Source organism: Phoxinus phoxinus, assembly GCF_949152265.1.
Source record: "Phoxinus phoxinus genome assembly, chromosome: 13".
Taxonomy (NCBI): Eukaryota; Metazoa; Chordata; class Actinopteri; order Cypriniformes; family Leuciscidae; genus Phoxinus; species Phoxinus phoxinus.
Genome location: NC_136888.1, coordinates 18,755,638 through 18,774,470, shown reverse-complemented (window position 1 = coordinate 18,774,470; position 18,833 = coordinate 18,755,638). Strand labels below are relative to the sequence as shown.

General features: G+C 37.1%; 1 protein-coding gene across 2 annotated transcripts in view; it reads right to left on the bottom strand.

Moving 5' to 3' along the window:
• slc8a1b (solute carrier family 8 member 1b) overlaps positions 1-18,833 on the bottom strand; it is a 119,845-nt gene that overhangs the window by 97,665 nt on the left and 3,347 nt on the right. The window contains exon 2 of one of the 2 annotated variants that reach the window (XM_079633207.1): positions 70-123. The exons of the other annotated variant lie outside the window; for it this stretch is intronic. The gene's annotated coding sequence lies outside the window, so the exon portion shown is untranslated. The remainder of the gene's footprint in view (positions 1-69; positions 124-18,833) is intronic. 2 annotated transcript variants of the gene reach the window in all.

The window sequence follows — 18,833 nt, the reverse complement described above, 5'->3', positions numbered from 1 at the left end:
ATATTGCTGTATTACTGGAAAATGACACGTTTTCAGTGTAAAATGAGTGTGAAATGAGTGTGTTCTCACCTGCCATGTTCAGGAGAGCTCTGCAGGTTCCCTCCTCACAGCACTGGAAAATGCCTGATCAGATGGGAGTACCGGTTAGTCACTGGAAAATACTGAATCACCTGCTTAGGTAATATTTCACGAATGGAGTGTGTCTAGAAGGGGGAAGTGTGTGTGCATGTGGTGATGAAATCATGTAGGCCTATTTAGTGTCTCACAGAGCTCTAAGGTATTGTATTTTAAAAATAATATGGGTTTATGCATCACCTGTGTGTGTATGTGTGTGTAAGTTCTAATGTATCAAGGTCAACAGTTTCCATCTAGCAGTAGAGTCCAAACCTGGTGACCTTTAAGGTTTAAAACATGATGGATGTATCACAGGGAGCTGCTGTAATGCGTTCTTCCTTTGCTCTCGAAACCTTGCAGAATTCATTGTGAGCTTAATCTTTTGAGGGCACTATATTTCTTCCCTTCCAGTGTCTGTAATGGTTTTATTGAGTGAAACACATTTATTGAGCGGCTCAGGAAAGCAGCATGGTCAAGCATTGTCTGAAGTGTAATGCATGTTGTCCTTCAGGTACTTATCGATGTTCTTATCTGTTTGTGAACGACTTGGGCATTAAATGCATTAGTTAATCTTGAAGTTGAGTTAATAATGCTAGCAAAAGGTGATCCATATATCCGTCCATCCATTTTTCTATATAGACAATTGTATATAGAGAATTTGATACAGTACTCATGAATAATAAAGGAACTAACTGAAAACATAGGTTGTGTGCCTGTACAAAGAAGATAAAATTACACACACACTGCAGCAATCAAACTTCAAATTATTACCACGGCCGGGCAAACACAGTCACACTTCCCACAATTACTACAATGAGATTATCACGCTTTTTATAATTACCGCAGCAATAATACAACTGCTTTCAGAGAGTTGTTCCACCACAAACATACAGCAAAGTGCACATTTACGGTGGCCAAAGAAAGAGGAAGAAAAGAGATCTGGAGTATTTTGGAGTTCTTCTGCTTTGGTTCATATCTCTATAATGACTGATGACAAAGTGGAGGTCAGGCCTTTTATGAGAACAGCCTTAATAACACACCCTGATGCACAAGCAAATGAAAGCCATCTGTGGAGTATCAGCCAGTCTGAAATCTCACTGTACTTTGTCCCTGCCTATTTTAGAGTCAGAATTAACAATTGGCATGAATGTTAACGCAATATTAAAGCATATAATGAATGAATAAATACACACACGTGCATATTTTTGTATAAACATAAGAAGAAAATGAAGAAGCTGATTAAGTAAATAAAGAGATGAGGAAATAATTTAAGGGACAAGATTAAAAAAAATTAAATTATTAAACAAAATAAGATATTATACAAAATTATAATAATATACTAAGCAGTTACCTGCATGTCTTTCAGGGACAAATTGGTGTAATATTTGGACACCTCACTGGTGTTATGCAATGTAGTTGAAATACCCACATATCACATCTTACACATCATCTCTGAGCTCATCCAATTTTTCTAGCTCATTCATTCTTTTCCATTCCCCCATCCTTCCATCGCTTTCTTCCAAGTCTCCCTCCGATCAAAACAACTGTCAGCCTCCTCCGGGCATGACCACAGAGTAGCGTGAGCATTAACTATAATCTCTGTGTGCAGCTGTGCGCAGTGTGTGTGTGTGTGTGTGTGTGTGTGTGTGTGTGTGTGTGTGTGTGTGTGTGTGTGTGTGTGTGTGTGTATGTGTGTGTGTGTGTCAGGCGCAGAGCAGAGCATTAAACTCACAGCCTGTGTCTGATGGGGTTCACCTTGACTTCTCTTAGACTCCTGACGGCTGTTTGGCCGCCATTAACCGGCTGTGTGTAGAGGGCAGAAGACGACAAGCTCTATCTATGGGAATTCATTGATTTGCTTCTTAGCCTTCAGGGGGTTTAAATGCCCAGGCTGTGCTCTTTAAATATGCGTGTTTATGAAGCCACACAACGGTATACTGTAGTGTTAAGCACTTAAGTGAGAGAGACAGGCCTATTGTAAGTGTGAGTGTGAGTGTGTGGCCTAGGAGAATTTCTTGGCACTAATAAAACAATTATTTTAACTGAGGTATACATTCACATATTTAGAAATAAACGCACCACAAATTCTTGAGATATGGAACAAAAAAGGCTACAGGACTGAAAATGGGGAAATTAAAGGGGACATATCATGAAAATCTGACATTTTAAATGTTTAAGTGCTATAATTGGGTCCTGTGTGCATCTAGTGTAACCAGTTCTAACGCAATGGCAAAAGTTCGAGCAAAGCATGCCATTTCTCGCTCAGGCTTCATCCTTGTGGTATTTTGACCAAAAATGTCACAGCTGTCTTATAAAGACCTCAACTTTCAACTTGTGTAAAAGTTAAACATGGCGGTACATGCAAGTCGATGAGATGAATCAATGTAACTCCACAACAACTACATAAATGTATCCACTAAGTAATCAGAATCGTCCAGGTGCAGTCGCAACCTCCTCCTGAGTCTCTCCGTAAGGCTGCACTCCGATACTGGTTATTTCTGAGATTTTGGATGAGTGAAACTTGCGTTTTGTTATTGTAACCGAAGCTCGTCTGAATCAAATAGTATTTTAGAAGTCAGATCCAAAACAAACACTTTTAAATCTGCAGTTTCCTCTAAACATGCGCACAATGTGACAAACGTAAGGTTTTTTATTTAAGTGGATATTTAATGAGGTAAAACGTTAAGCATTAATAAGGATGGCAGGTTTCACATCGGCTATCTTTAAGAGTGTATTACAACACACTGGTAAGTTACATGCAAGACATGCAAAGAGTGTGTTTCGTAACACTTGGAGGTGTGACTGGTAAATGCCTGAGGCATTCAAATATCCAGTTTGATTGGTTAGCCAGTTTGTGACCTTGACTAAGGTTGCTCCTGGTTCCCATAAACATAGCTGGACGGTAAGACCCTGTTTCTCAAAGAACCCTGACCCCTCCCACTCCTCTCCACGGTTACTGTTACCATGACACAGTGAGTAATCCATATCACTCACTAAAATGTAACACCTTCAGGGAGTGAAAGGCTCCAACTGAGAGAGAAAGAGAGATGAAGCCAAAGACATTAAGGTTTCCAAGCAGCTGAAAAGCTCCTGTCATGTACATTATTCCAGCTTGTTTTCTGAATAAACGGTCTTCTGCTGTCTGCCCCAATGGCCTCTTCTCTAACAAAGCACTCATAGATCATTTTTACTTGGACACTTCAAGCATCGGCCCCGGTGAGATTCAACACAAAAAGGTGACAATGGACAAGGATGAATAGAGACAGAGTTTCCAACATTGGAAGATCTCTTTTCTTCTCCAAATGAGTGAGTTTGTGTCCCGTCTCTGCTCCAGGGGCTGCCCAAACTGATTTAATATGTCCATCCTTTTCTTCCGAAGTGAAGGACATTAATCCTTTTTATTGACCCTCTTCTTTGGTCCTCACTCCTCCTCACAATATTTAATTAGATTCAGTGGTTCAAGCAATCAGACATTCTGGTTCCTATTTGTGCGACAGACAATCTTCAACTCTCCTACCCGTTCACCTTGCACCGAGTTACCCTGAAATGGGTCTTCTCCACACTGTTAGAAAAAAAAAAAGGTTCAATTGGATTCAAAATAAAACCCTAGGGTTCTTGACTTCATTTTAAAGAACACTTTATGCCAAAAAGATTCTATATAAGGAGAAATGTCTGAATACTCTTGATGTTCATGTATAATGGGTTATTTTTTTTTTATTCTACTGATAAAGTAGGTTTACGAGCAGTTTAATTAATAATTTAATCAAAATTAAAAATGGATTAAAACAAAATCAATTAAAACTAAGTCCTTACAATAATACTATAATGGGAAGTTGGAAACCCCTAAAATGTTCTACATATGAAGAGCCTGACAGAACCCTTTAAGGTTCTATAAAACGGTTAGTTCCAATCCTTGATTCTGATTTATTCACGATTCACGATAAAACACGGCTATGACCGCTTCACCCAACGGTTCTATGCATCTTAAACACATTTGATCTCATTGATATTGTTCATTAAAGCTAGAGTAGGGTATTGTGAGAGATCGAGTAAACGAGTGTACCTGCATTTACAGTAGCTAGACATAGTATTTGCCTTCAGGTATCCAAACGATCCGTACACACGGATCCGCAAAAATGATTAATAACGCTGTATTATGCAATGCATACCAGACAAGTAGTTGGCGATGTCACTTTGTAAAGAAAGACTACGTGGCCTGGCCGTCTGCGCACATATCCTACGCATTCTTTTACCAGTGCACTCGAGGCGAACGCACATGCATAGATGACATAATCTATCAATTTTCAGAAATTACATCATCGATCATCTTATCATTTTGTCCGATTTTCATTCTAAGATGTTAATCTTGATAATATTGTATTATTACTTTGTCTTCTGGGTAAATGTCATCTTCACAAAGCCAGAAACATTCACTGTAATTCAAATTTTAGAATGTTCTCTCCTCTGATATAAAGTCGCTTTTTTCTTCCTTTAAGAAAGTGTCAAAACCTTTAAAGGGGTCATGACATGTTTTTTTTTTATTTTATTATTATGTTCCCTTAGGTGCAATTATAGTATTACTATAGTTTTTTTTACAAAAAACTTTTAAAATGTAGCGATTTATGACCTTTTCCCACCCTGTTTCTCATCCTCTGATTCAAACAGTCTGTTTTGGGGGTGTTTCCCCTTTAAGAGTTCAGTGTTAACGCCCACTGTTATGATTGGCTAACGTCAGTGCCTATGCATCAATTATTAACGCCCCCAGCCAGAACATTGCGGATTCAGCGTATTTAAAAAGTTGTTTAAAGTTTTAAATACATTACTTACAGTTTGCGTCGTCGTTGTTGAGCCCAGAATAGTAGGCACGGACTTATCTTTGAGCAACAGTTTTCTGGCAAAGCCAGCATCATTTTGGGATTTGTTCTCAAAACAGTCATCCTTAAATGTATAGAACAATCGCTTAAACTATAACACTGCCGTGACTGAGACGTCCGCAACAAATAAAGTGCATCCATTTTTCCCTGACGACTGGATCTTTCGCAGCGTATTCAAAGATGTTGTTTGTCCACAGCCAGGAACAGCACATCTGCGTGGCATCGTAATTTCCTTGTACACAGACCCACTCGCTGTCCTTCGACTGAACACTTGTGAGGCGCACAGTGCGCGACAACGATACGAAATGAGCGTAGTTGCCTTGCGCTTTAAGCGTAGTTGCCTTGTGCTGGAGGCGGTCATATGCAAACGCTGGTACGTCACTTCGTACCGTGACGTCACTTCTTACCATGGATCCAGAACGAGCTGTATTTAGAGCTTGATTAAATAAATGATTCGTTTATAATGGGGAGGACGTCTTAAGCTATGAAACTTGCAGGACGTTTTAATGGTACAAAGACCTCGTATATACCAAAAGATCAAGGCAAATTTGGTTTCTCATGTCATGACCCCTTTAAACATATATCATCCTTGAGTCTGTTGTAAGGAACCTTTCATTTCTGTGTTGATTTGTGTAATTATTTTAAACATAAGGTGTCCGTATGTAGGACATGTTCCTGAATCCACATCTTATACTGCTTCTTGCTAACTTCTTCAAGTCAAAATCATAAACCCTACTTTCCAGTCCTTTTATAACATGCAAACTCAATCAGAGGTTTATAGCTTATTATGACATGACAATTGACCATTCGCAAGACCTGCACTTCAGTTAATCTTGCTACGTCTGACAAGCCATGACGCTCTTACGCCACACATCGCAGTGAAAAATACATTGTGCAGCTGACAACAGACACTGACAACGCACCGACAGACAGGACACACCAGGTTACTTTGGAAATGAAACAAAGTCTCAACTTTAAAATTTTGTCATTTTTTTAAGAAATGTAAACTAGAAGTACCGTTTTGTGGCTCTTTAAAGACTCTGACAGATCGCTGCCTCAGTTAAAGCTGACCGTGAACTGATCAACTTTTCCTTCTAGTTAATTTATAGCATCAAATAAACATGAATGAACATCAGAAGGAATGTTGTTTTAACCACGTAAAGACGTCAGTTACACATCGTTTTACAAATTCAAGTCCACCGTTAATCTACTAATTCTCCTGACCGCTTTGTCGGACAAAATGGCGGATTTGATGGATTTTGCTGTCAATCAAATTCCCTACGAAGGGTGAATTAGGGATGCACCGATATGAACATTTTGGTCGATAGATACCGATAATTCTTTAGATTTGAAAGCCAATAACTGATATATTGGCCGATAAATCTAAATCCAATTTTTTAAAAGCCTGATTACAAAAACCAAAAGTCTCACCATTAAAAGCCATGTCCCAAGCACGCAATTATAATGTTCGCATTTTTATTTTATGTAGCCTATATGACAGACTTTCAATTTTGCAATTTCATGTCGACTCCATGTTGCAATTAACTCTTTTTTTCGGTATCGGACAAATTTCTTATCGGGTCAATAGCAATACTAACATTAAAAATATACATATAAACATATATATATATATATATATATATATATTTATATATATTTATATACATATATATAGATATAGATAGATAGATAGATAGATAGATAGATAGATAGATAGATAGATAGATATTATTATTATTAAAGTAATATATTTCTGACTATTATACCAAAATCAGCTTGCAATAAAGACAATGATATGAATTACTCAGAATATTAAAATATGTTCTCAAAACTATCAAAGATTCTTGGTTTTAAAAGGCCTCATGAAGGTCTCAAGAATAATTTCAGACAAAAACATTTTAAAAAATCCGATTAAAAAAAATTGTGGCAAATACAGATTGCAGGCTGTCAGAAACCACTTTTCCAAAAATGCCTGCTACAATAACTGTTTGAACATAAAACCAGATCGAAAGACAGTAATCGTAGGCACCTGGTGCTTCTCTCTGTTGCTTATGCCATTAAAAGGCTTGCATTTGTGCTTTTAGAGGCAAATAACAACAGCAAGCCGGCAAAACAAGATGATTTGAAATGACATGGGTGCTTTCTGGAAGATCTTATGGCCTGTCACCAAATGTAAACAGCATTCTGTGAATACACAGAGGACCCTACAATTGTCACTAGGCCTGAACAACAGAACTTCAGAAGTATGTGGATGATCGGTTTCATAACTATATACCGTTTATCTTTCACTCTCCCTTCAGCTCTTCCCACTCTCCTTTCCTGTTTCCTCTTTTTTTCTCCTTTTTTTGCGGTTATTTCATGCTGCTTCTCTCGCCAGGCCTCTGGCTCGATTTAAACCGAGAAAGTGAACAGAAGCGTTTTTCATACGTATGCTCAGCGGAAACAGTGCTGCTATATTTAAAGGATTTATGAGCCGTGCGCTTTCTCAGAACGTCACAATATCACAGCCAGACAAAGAGCTGTGACCGACAGGATCACTCGACTACATTAAAAGTACATTATACAGACATCATGCCCGTCACACTCAAATACATACACACAGGAATATAAATTACACAACTGTCCGCCTGGAAGCACAGACAGATTTTTAATACAGCAAATTTAATGACAATCTCTGCAATCTCCATACATACATGCACGCACAAAGAAAAAAACATGTGTACTCACAAATCTAATCAATCAATCAGTCAATCAACCAAATCAGTCAGTCAGTCTTTCAACCAATCAATTAGTCAGTCACTCTATCAGTGAGTCAGTATATCAACCAACCAATCAATCAATCAATCAATCAATCAGTCAGTCAGTCTATCAGTGAGTCAGTCTATCAGTGAGTCAATCAACCAACCAACCCACAAATCAACCAATCAATCAATCAGTCAGTCAGTCTATCAGTGAGTCAGTCTAGCAACCAACCAACCAACCAACCAACCAATCAATCAATCAATCAATCAATCAGTCAGTCAGTCAGTCAGTCAGTCTATCAGTGAGTCAGTCTATCAGTGAGTCAATCAACCAACCAACCAACAAATCAACCAATCAGTCAGTCAGTCTATCAGTGAGTCAGTCTAGCAACCAACCAACCAACCAATCAGTCTATCAGTGAGTCAGTCTAGCAACCAACCAACCAACCAACCAATCAATCAATCAACCAATCAGTCAGTCAGTCTATCAGTGAGTCAGTCTAGCAACCAACCAACCAACCAATCAGTCTATCAGTGAGTCAGTCTAGCAACCAACCAACCAACCAACCAATCAATCAATCAATCAATCAATCAGTCAGTCAGTCTATCAGTGAGTCAGTCTATCAACCAACCAACCAACCAACAAATCAACCAATCAATAAATCAATAAATAATTCCAATCAATCAATCAATCAGTCTATCAACCAATCAATCTGTCTGTCTGTCACGTACTGTAAAATGGACTGGATAGACAGACAAAGTATATACTCATTTTCGAACAGGGACCCTATTAAGCAAATATATACATATACACTTTTAAAGCATCTTTGTTCATAGATTATAAAATACCGGATTGTGTATTTCTTCAGTTTGAAAGAAAGCTGGGTGATTCTGTATTTCATTTTCAGTACTGATTCTTTAAAAAGGTAATCATGAATGAAGAAACCCTTGATGGGCCTGTATAGGGTACGAAGACAAAAAAGGCTGAGAAACACTGTTCAATTCGCTCAATTTCTATACATTCTAATCCATTTTCATCTACAGACACACTAGCTATATCTGACAGCTGTTGTGTTCTCGCAGGGACTCATTTCTGCCTCAGATGTGCTGTAGATCCGATAGCAGCGAGATCTTGAGCGCTCAGCTATTTGTAAACCTGTATTACTGTTGCCCTCATAGGACTCAAACACTTTCCGCAGTGTTCCCGTTTAAAATGTGGGGAACAGCAGAGTTTATCCTGGATTCAGGTGCTGAGGGTGGCGTTTCCTTATCAAGCTGGCAGACCTCTGTGACGTTTGTTGTTCCATGGCGGTTGTCATCAGTGATCTTTATCATAGTGTAGATCTACACACTCAGCCTGTGCAGGGAGAGAAACAGAAACGGCCGCAAATATGTAGGCACGAGTTGACACACACATGCACAAACAAACACACACACACGACTGTCAGCCCACATCACTCAGTGCGCCTCTCCATCATTTCACATGCAATCCAACTACACAGGATTCAGTATCCCAGCAACAGGCATCATAATCACTCAACTCTCTCTATCACTCCTGACTTCCTCTCTCTCTCTCTCTTTCTCTTCCCGTGACTCTCTTGCTCTCTCACTTGTGTTTTCTCTCTTTCTTCCTTTCTAACTCTCTGTAACTGTCTATCTGTTCATTTTCTCATATCTGTTCTTATATCCACGGCAAAAGTATTTCATTTTCCAGAAATACTATATCTAAACAAGATAAATTTACTCCAGAAGCAAAACTGTGCTTAAAGAAAACATATATATTGGATTATAGGGATAGTTCACACAAAGATTCAAATATTGTAATTTCAGCCATACAATGCTTTGTGTAACAGGCTGATTTCCCTTATGTTTGTCATTCACTTTCATTATAACAAAGAATGGTCAGGAAATTGTTCAAAAACTTTATTCATTTAATTATTTTCCTGGTTTTCATATGCGTTTCATCCATTTTATTTTCTAATCCTTTTATTTGCATTTTATTACCGTTTATATTATTCAATAATATATTTTTTGTCTGAAGGATGATTTACATTGATGAAAAGTGACAGCAAAGACTTTTACATTGTAAAAGTTCTATTTTTAACTATTCATTCATCAGAGAATGAAAAAAAAATATATATTTTTTTTTTCAAAAATAATAACCAGCACAACTGTTTTCAACATTGCTTAAAATAAGAAATGTTTCTTAAGCACAAAATCAGCATAGATTATCAGCATATTATAATGATTTCTGAAGAATCATGTGACGCTGAAGACTGGAATAATGATGATGCTGAAAATTCAGCTTTGCATCATAGGAATAAATGATCTTCTCTCAAAAAAAAAAAAATCTTACAGATCTTAAACTTTTAACCAGTAGTAAAAAAGCTTTACTTTTGTGTTCCTTAAAAACAAGTAAATTTATTGTGTTTAGAAATTCTTGCTGGCAATCAAGACAAAAATATTTATGAAAATTATTTAACAGGTGTTTCTGTTTGCAGCGGGCAGGTCCATTCTACTTTGAGACTCTGCAAAGTGTGTGCGTGTGTGTGTCTCCTTTCCTCCTGGTGCCGTCTCCAGATCTGTCAGCTGCAATTCAAAACAGCTTTAGTATGTTTAGACTGTGAGAAGAACATGACTTTTAAAATGTCACACAAATCTTTCTGATGCTCTGACCAAAAGCCCATTTTCCCATTTGTTTTTATGGTTATCTCTTCCTCGCTGTCTTTAAAGGGACAGTTCACAGTTTGAAATTAAATTTTGGTGTGTTTTAGCTTACCTGAAGTGCATCCAAGATGTAGGTGTCTTTGTCTCCACAGTAGTTTCAACCGTTCTTGTCTGTCAGTCATATAATGCAGGTATATAGGAACTGTCTCCAAAAGCATGCAGAGATGTCTCTAATAGCATGCAGAGAAAAGTCCAAATTAAAAAATTCCCCATCGTAAGAGCACATTAATGGCCTAAGACACGAAACAAGCTGACAGACAAGAACGGTTTGACCTAAAAATATCAAAATTTAAACTACTGCGGAGACAAAGACACCTACATCTTGGTTGCACTTCAGGTAAGCTAAAACATACCAAAATTAAATTTCAAAGAGAACTATCCCTTTAACAACTCTTCTTTTCCCTGTATTCCCTCATCTCTCTCGCTCCCTCACTTACATATGCAAACTGACTGAACACATCATTTACTAAACTGATTTGATGCAATACATATTACATAGAGCGAATATACCAATGGTTATTTTACATGAATGTAATTGCATTTGGGAAAATTGTACTTTCCAACGAACAGAGACGGCAGTGATTAAATCAGCAAGACAAAAGCATATTAAAGACCAAAACAATATTTTCCTTTTTTTTCAACTCACTGCACCAATTCTGTCAAAGAGCCTGGCAGTGAAGCTAAAGAATGTTTACTGAAACTCCCACTTACACAGTCCAAAAAAAAGAAAGAAAAAAAACAGTAACCACTGGAGCAAGAAGCCATAGCCCATAGTTGCAGTATATATGCCGACAGATGTTCACTCAGCATGGCAATGAAAGCTAGAGTCCTGTTTAAGACATGAAGAACACACAGATTTGAACTGGGATGTGTCAAAAATTTAAATAGAGAAAATATAGGACACAACTGTACCATGTCAAATTCAGTGGGTATAATGAAAACAGATACAAGTTAAATTGGGTTGAGCAGCTGTGAGCAAATTACAGTGCATTAATTCAACTTACATAATCTGTCACTGCAGAAACGGCAGCATGCAAATGCCAAGAACCAGCTTTCATGTGAGAAAAACTGTAACGTCACTAAAAGCACATGGACATCTAGTTGTCTTAAAGACACAGAGATATTATTTTAGAATAATCATATTTATTCATAGTAATAATGCTATACTAATAAAAATAAGCAAAATATGAATAAATACCAATACATTAATTTATCATTATTTTATTTATCATGTCAAACTATCATCCATCCTTTTCACTATTAGGTTTGACTAGTCCCTCAGAGAGGATATCTTGTGCTTTAAAGTAATTGTAAAAAGTCTCCCTGTACTTTTTGTACTCGACCAAGAATTGTTCGAGCATTCTTTCCACCTGGACCAAGTGTAACATTCCAAAAGGCGCAAGGGCAAATCCGATGATGTCTTTTATTCTGTTCTAGTGAAAAATGCCACCCAACTCCTCAGCTGTGGAAATGGAAAATAAATGACATACTTCAGAGACAGCATACTTCATTACACTTCTTACCGTATTAGTCTTCTCCAAATGGCCCATAGGCACTTTAATAATTTCCCCGAAAAGGGAAATGCACAAACCAAAAAAAGTTGGAAAGTTGGTATTTTATGCTGCTTTCCCCCCCTATTTTTTCATTATGCAACTCGAGCTAGTCAGAATTTAGACTAGAAAATGTTCAATCAAAAATATCTGTAATTAGACATTGGCGCCCCCATTTGACTCCTATACTTCAAGCAGAGGCAGCGCACAGAAGACCTTCAGAGAAAGTGTGTAATTTTAACATTTTGTCTGAGTACATGCACAGAGTTTCTCTGGAAACATTCACATCCATTAAGGCAGACGTTATGTTTCTTCTCCTAAGCCCTGTGCTCTGGCATTCTGGGTAATAACGGGCCTTGGGTGCTTATTATCGCCTTTTGGCATCTGTTATCTGAACAAATCACAGTCATAGTCTTGCTGTGCACAGAAGAGCTTCAAAGAAAAGTTTGCCACAATGCACCGTAAGAATAAGAACTGATTTTAGAAACCTGGCTAAAGGTGAAAAGTAATTTGAAAGTGCTCTGTGGTTCCCAAACTCATTATTTTACAAATGTTGCCCTGGTAAAGATCATTTAAGAATGCATTTCATTACCTAGACGTCTGGTAGGTTTTTACAAAACCTGACATTTCAAAGTTAAACAGTCTTGATATTTAGACCGCGAGGATCTATTAGTAACTGGATGAGGAGCATTACAGAACCCAGCTCACTATTTTCAGATACTGTTGATTCAAACAGACAGCACTAAACAGGATATGTAGTCATCTCTTCAGTGAGCTGGTGTGATCTCATTTACCATCAACATGATGCAATGGGTGGTGCCCGGTTTCCATCCTTCTTCAAAAAACATGTAATGAGATACTTCTTAAAGGGATAGTTCACCCAAAAAGGAAAATTCCGTCATTTACTACTCACCCCCTCAAGTTGTTTCAGACATTTATGAATTCATTTCTTCTGCTGAACACAAAAATAGATATTTGAAGAATACGAGTAATCAAACAGTTGATGGACCCCATTGACTTCCACTATGGGAAAACATAAGTCAATTGACCCTTCGCAGGGAGTTTGATTGACAGGCGATCTGACCAATCATAATCCGCCCTTTTGTCCGACAAAGCAGTCAGGAGAGTTAGAAGATTAACGTTTGAGGATTTAAACTTGAAAAATGGTGTGTACTGACGTCTTTCTGCGGTTAAAACAACATCTGTTCTTATGTTCATTCATGTTTATTTGATGCTATAAATTAACTAGAAGGAAGAGATGATCGGTTCACGGGTAGCTTTAACTGATGCTCTACAGCGATCTGTCAGACACATTAAAGAGCCACAAAACGGTATTTATTGTTTAAATTTATCATTAAAAAAATTACCAAATTTGAAAGGTGAGACATTGTTTAATATCAAAAGTGACCTGCTCTGTCCTGGCTGTCAGCGCGTTGTCAGTCTCCTCTCTGCTCCGCGATGTATTTTTCACTGCGTGAGAACATGGTGTGGTGTGAGAGCGGCGTAGCTTGTCGGACATAGCAACAGTACCTAAAGGGGGGGGGTCTTTGCGAACGGTCAATTGGAACCAGAAACTGTTAGGCTACAGACATTCTTAAAAATATCTTCTTTTGCGTTCAGCAGAAGAAATTAACTTGATGGTGAGTAGCCTTTACATTTACATTTTTGGGTGAACTATCCCTTTAAACTCATGAAATCTTCTCCTCTTTTAAGGCTTTGCTATGCAGTTCCCAAAGTGTTCTGAGTGTTTTATAAATTAAGTTGTCAGTGTGTTGTGTCTGTGTGGTTGCAAGGTATAGTGGTCACCTCGAAGTCTCTATATGGTATGGCAAGACCGGACCCCCCCTTTAATATTAGGACATTTGCAGACACGTAGTTTGTTCACATAAGTGTCATACAGATTTTCAATAAAATGAGAAATATTGGTTATAAGCTGATATAGCTTATTTTATCAGTTTTGGATATTAGATATATAACACAATTTCGCAAGTATCAGATATTGAATATGATCATTTTAATTGAATATTTTTACATTTAATATAAATTTAAAAATGGACTGATTATCTTTGCTGTCATCTAACACTTATTTAAAGAGTCGGCATTAGACATTTTGTAAATGCAAATGTGAATGATTCGTCCATATGTTTCTTTTCTTTCTTTAAACATTTTTTTTTACAATCTCGATCTTCTGGCGAAACAGATTTTTCTGCCAAGCTTCTCTAATCTTCTCTCATTTTATGCCATTTTAGTAATAAGGCTGTGATGCTAAAATTCAAGCATTTGAAATTTTTGGTTTTAGCTTTGATTTTTTATGTATTTGGACAAAATAGTATATATTTCCATTTATTGTTTATAGTCCATACAAATTAAATAATTACTTGCAAATCCTCAACCCTAAGTATAGCAACAGTAAGGTTGATGGCCTTAGCAAACACCACTGGTTAATTTGTGTCCTAGCCCCTCCCCTCACATCCGATTGGCCGAAAAGGATTTAGTCTGCTCAAGGAGACTGGCAGGTTCTCAGAAGAAAGCTGATTTGAATTTCAGATGGGCAGTGGATCCAGAAATCTGTCATCAACTGGGACAGCGGTCCAATCCGTCACCTCTCTCTTCCTCCCTCTCTACACTCCAGGCAGAACGTTACACTTTCATTAATACAACCCTCACCTTCCTCCAGGTCCATCACTACACTATATTCAAAGAGAAATGGGGTTGTCTGCCATATTGATCTGGTCGCCCTTAAAAAAAACAGCACTCTTTTTCATTAATGTCTCTTCTCTCTTTCCATGTCATGAACAGCTGAGATGTAGTGAAAGAGCTGAGAGCCGTGCACCTTGAATGAGAGAATAAAGCCTTTAAACATCTTTGGGATCTTTGCGGGTTTGTCTTTTAGAACTATGAAAGCTACAGATTAAAGACTCTGGAGTTTACACACGGGTCTCCAAGGCAACAACACAATCGCGATCTTGCTTTTAGCTTGTCACCTCACAAAAGCAGATTAAGTATGTTCACTGTCAGAATCTCAAAATCTCCTGTTGAATGTTTAACAAAGGAATTAGATAGATTTGTACATTTTCACAAGAAAATGTGAGTGCCTTTACCAAACTTACTGCAGAAAGGCTAGGGTGTTGCCATATTCAGAGTGGTTTTTAGCACATTTTTAATGTGGTTGCAAACCTGTATGTTATGTAAACATACAGTTTCTTATTAGATTTTTAGACAGGCACATAAAAAACAAATAAAAAAAAAAGGTTTAAAAAATGGATTTGTCGTCAGCTACTTACAGAACAGAAGGGTCATTAAACTAATTAATGAACAAATCTGGATAATCTTTTTGGTGAACATACTAAACAGATTCACTAATAGAATCACTGAAATTAATTTAAATGCTCACAATTAATCATCTAGCAGACATAAATCTGATTACTAGAACAGGGACAGCACACCTCTCTTCAACAAGCCTCATGATTTGATGTATCACTGTAACACAAATGTGAGATTCACTGGAAAACCTGTGAACCAGGTGCTCACAGTCCAGTCACTGTCACTGCCCTGTTCATCAGAGACCGCAGGATATGAATGTGCTTATGTGTGTGTTTGCAAACACGCTCCAATGCTTTGTGAGTGCTAATTACAACAACCTCCCACAACAGTGTTAACACGTCCATTGAAAACAGAGCGAGTGAAGGAGCGTGAGAGTTTAAACTAGAGGACAAATGCGCGCTGATTCTTCTATATAAACACACACAGTTGGTCAGGAGGTCAGGTGACCACTGCACCAGCTGCTGAGTCCTGGAGGCAGGGGGCATAATCTGCCCAAGGTCCAGTGGGTGATAGAGCAAAAATGTCCAAGAAAGAAAAAATATTTTTTATCTTTGTGTGTTCACAAAATGTGTTTAATAGAGTTACAAAACATCTGCCGATTAATCCACAATGAAAATTCAACATTAAAAGATGGTTAAGAGAGATTTCAGGCAAATCTGCACATCAACATTTAGCTGAGATTATTTGCACTTGTTCTATTCCAAAACCTATGAAGACAGCATGTTAAGACAACATAGGCATGCTCCCAACAAAAAAGCTGTCCCAAAAATAATTATTGGGCTTCAGGTTACGTTGTTTTAGTCCAATTCTGGGGGGGAAGGCAATCCCAGAGTGCATTGCATTGAACTTAAAAACTCAATCGCTAAATATTACAGACAAATGGGGGAAAAAAAGCCATTTTATTTCATTGCAACTTTAGAGTAATAAAAATGGATTGTTTTACACAAAATATTGGTTTGAGTATTTGTGTTAATTTAAGTATCTGAAAATAATAAAGACCGAAACGAAAATAATACAATACTTCATCCAAATATGAAAATTCTGTCACGAGATATTCACCTTCAAGTCGTTCTTTCTTCCATGGGAAAACAAAATAACATATTTAACAAAATGTCTTATTCTCCATAATGATTGACACTATCAAGCTCCAAAAAGTTTTCTCAACACAACAGTGTGAATCAATTTAATTGTATGGAAAAGAGCAGGTCATTCTATAGCTGTTCCTTATTCACCTTATCCTTTTGACACAAGCCCTACAATACTTCAACACACACACACATCTCATGTTCACTGAGATGTCTTAACACACTGCTCCACCAAAACACCTGTCCTCCTGAGAATACCTCAACACAATGATAAGGTTGCAAGTGCAATCCCAGTCATGGATGACACAGGGAAAAAATGCTCTTTTGCAAATGTCCAATCCTTTTAACCTCTGGAGAACTGTCCTTGTAATAAGTAAGTACATAGGAAAGAAAGTGAGGTTGTGCTGGTGTGATGGTCAAGCTCAATCCTCTATGTGGGTGATTGTGTGCAGACTCAGAGATTTATTTCAAAACTGGATAAAGAACATCAAGGATTCTACAAACAAGAACATATTTTCAAAATATCACAATTTTCAGAAGATTCACCACAAAACAATGTCATACTAACAAGAGCTAAAAGCGTACTGACCAAACAAGTTTGTAATTCAACTAGTAAAGTCAGAATTTGGAGTAGTGCAACAGAACCCATTCTGAAGTAGAACCTAAAACTCAAACGGATTTCAACTCCGTCTTTGCCTAGATGTAAGCGTATAATAATGTCATACAAATATCATGTTCATACAAGTATCATGCTTGAAAAATACAGAATCTGTTGTTTTTTTGTGTGCAAATGAGATGAGTAAAGCGCACTTCTGCATCCACACAAACGCCCAACCAATTATAAAGGCGTGCTCAGGACCCCGTTTCATGCAAACTGCCATTCAACCACTCTTTCCTATTTTTAAGTTCTAAAACCCACACAGTGACAGTGTACAAGCTTGAAAATGGATAATGAATTTTTTCATCATTACTGTAAGCAGTACAATTACAAGGCTGGGTCGACAAGTCAGCGCGTTGATTAGAATTGCAGCATGTTGATTAGTCAACAAGGCATCAGATACCTAATGGGTGTTGAGCTCATGGTTGTTAAAGATAATGACAAATGTAAGCACAACGATTATCCTTACATACAGCATAATTGAGTAATCATGGTGGTAATCTAGCAGCTAAGTTATGTGGTGTAAAAAGACAAAAGTGCAGAATCAATCAGGAAAAAAGCTGACACTTAAATCCTAGAGGAAAGTAACATGGATGACAGCCCATCCATGTGAGAAATGATGAGCTCCAACATCTGTTTTTTGACTCATTGTTTGATCGGACTGGAAAATGTTAAAAAATGTTCACACAAAAATAGATTCACAATGCAAAATTTGCAAGATGATACTTTGAATTAAAATTGCAACATGTATGAGATAATTCAGAATTGTAGCCTACTGAAAAATGTATCATGTAGGCTAATGCTTATGGATTCACATACAATTGAAAAATATATATTAGTGATGGGTCGTTCGCGAATGAGCCGGATCTAAGAGCCGGCTCTTTTAGGTGAACGACGGGAGCTGGCTCGCATATCTGAAGAGCCGACTCTATTTAAAAATATATAGCCTATAGAAATTCAATCATAATGTAATAAAGAAATAATGAATTATTTTAATTTTATTTAAAATAATTGACTAATTCAAAGAAACACAACAAAATAAATATATATATAATTAAAGCTGCAAGCAGCGATTGCGGGCCCAAGCCGGTGGCACCGCCACCCTGGTGCCTTTAGTGGAACTAAAGGCACCAGGTGGCGGTGCCACCGGCTTGGGCCCTCCATCGCTGCTTGCAGCTTTAATTATATATATATATATATATATATATATATATATATATATATATATATATATATATATATATATATATATATATATATAAATAAATAAATAAATAAATAAATAATAAAAAATATATATATTATGTAAAAAAAAAAATGTCCCCCTATTTTTAACATATATATTATTATATATATAATAATAATATATATATTATTAACATTTTTGGATGCTAAACTATTCTTTTTATAGGCTTTGTACTTAGTACACTTTGTACACTCACGTTCCAATATAGAAAAATTAAAAACAATTATTATGAACGGCACAAACTGTACAAATGACTATTTAAACAGAGCAGTGTAATTTTTATATGTAAGGTTGACTATTTTATTATTATATTTTATTAAGGCTATAATGAACATTCTGCAATGTCAAGATTGCAATGCTGGAATGCTGTGTGTGTGTGTGTGTGTGTGTGTGTGTGTGAGGCTCGATCGAACAATGGAGACATAAAAACATACTCCGTCATTTTGTTCATACAGACCATCATTCAAAATGCAAAGTGTTTCCTTATATTTGTGTACACTCGCAATGAAACACA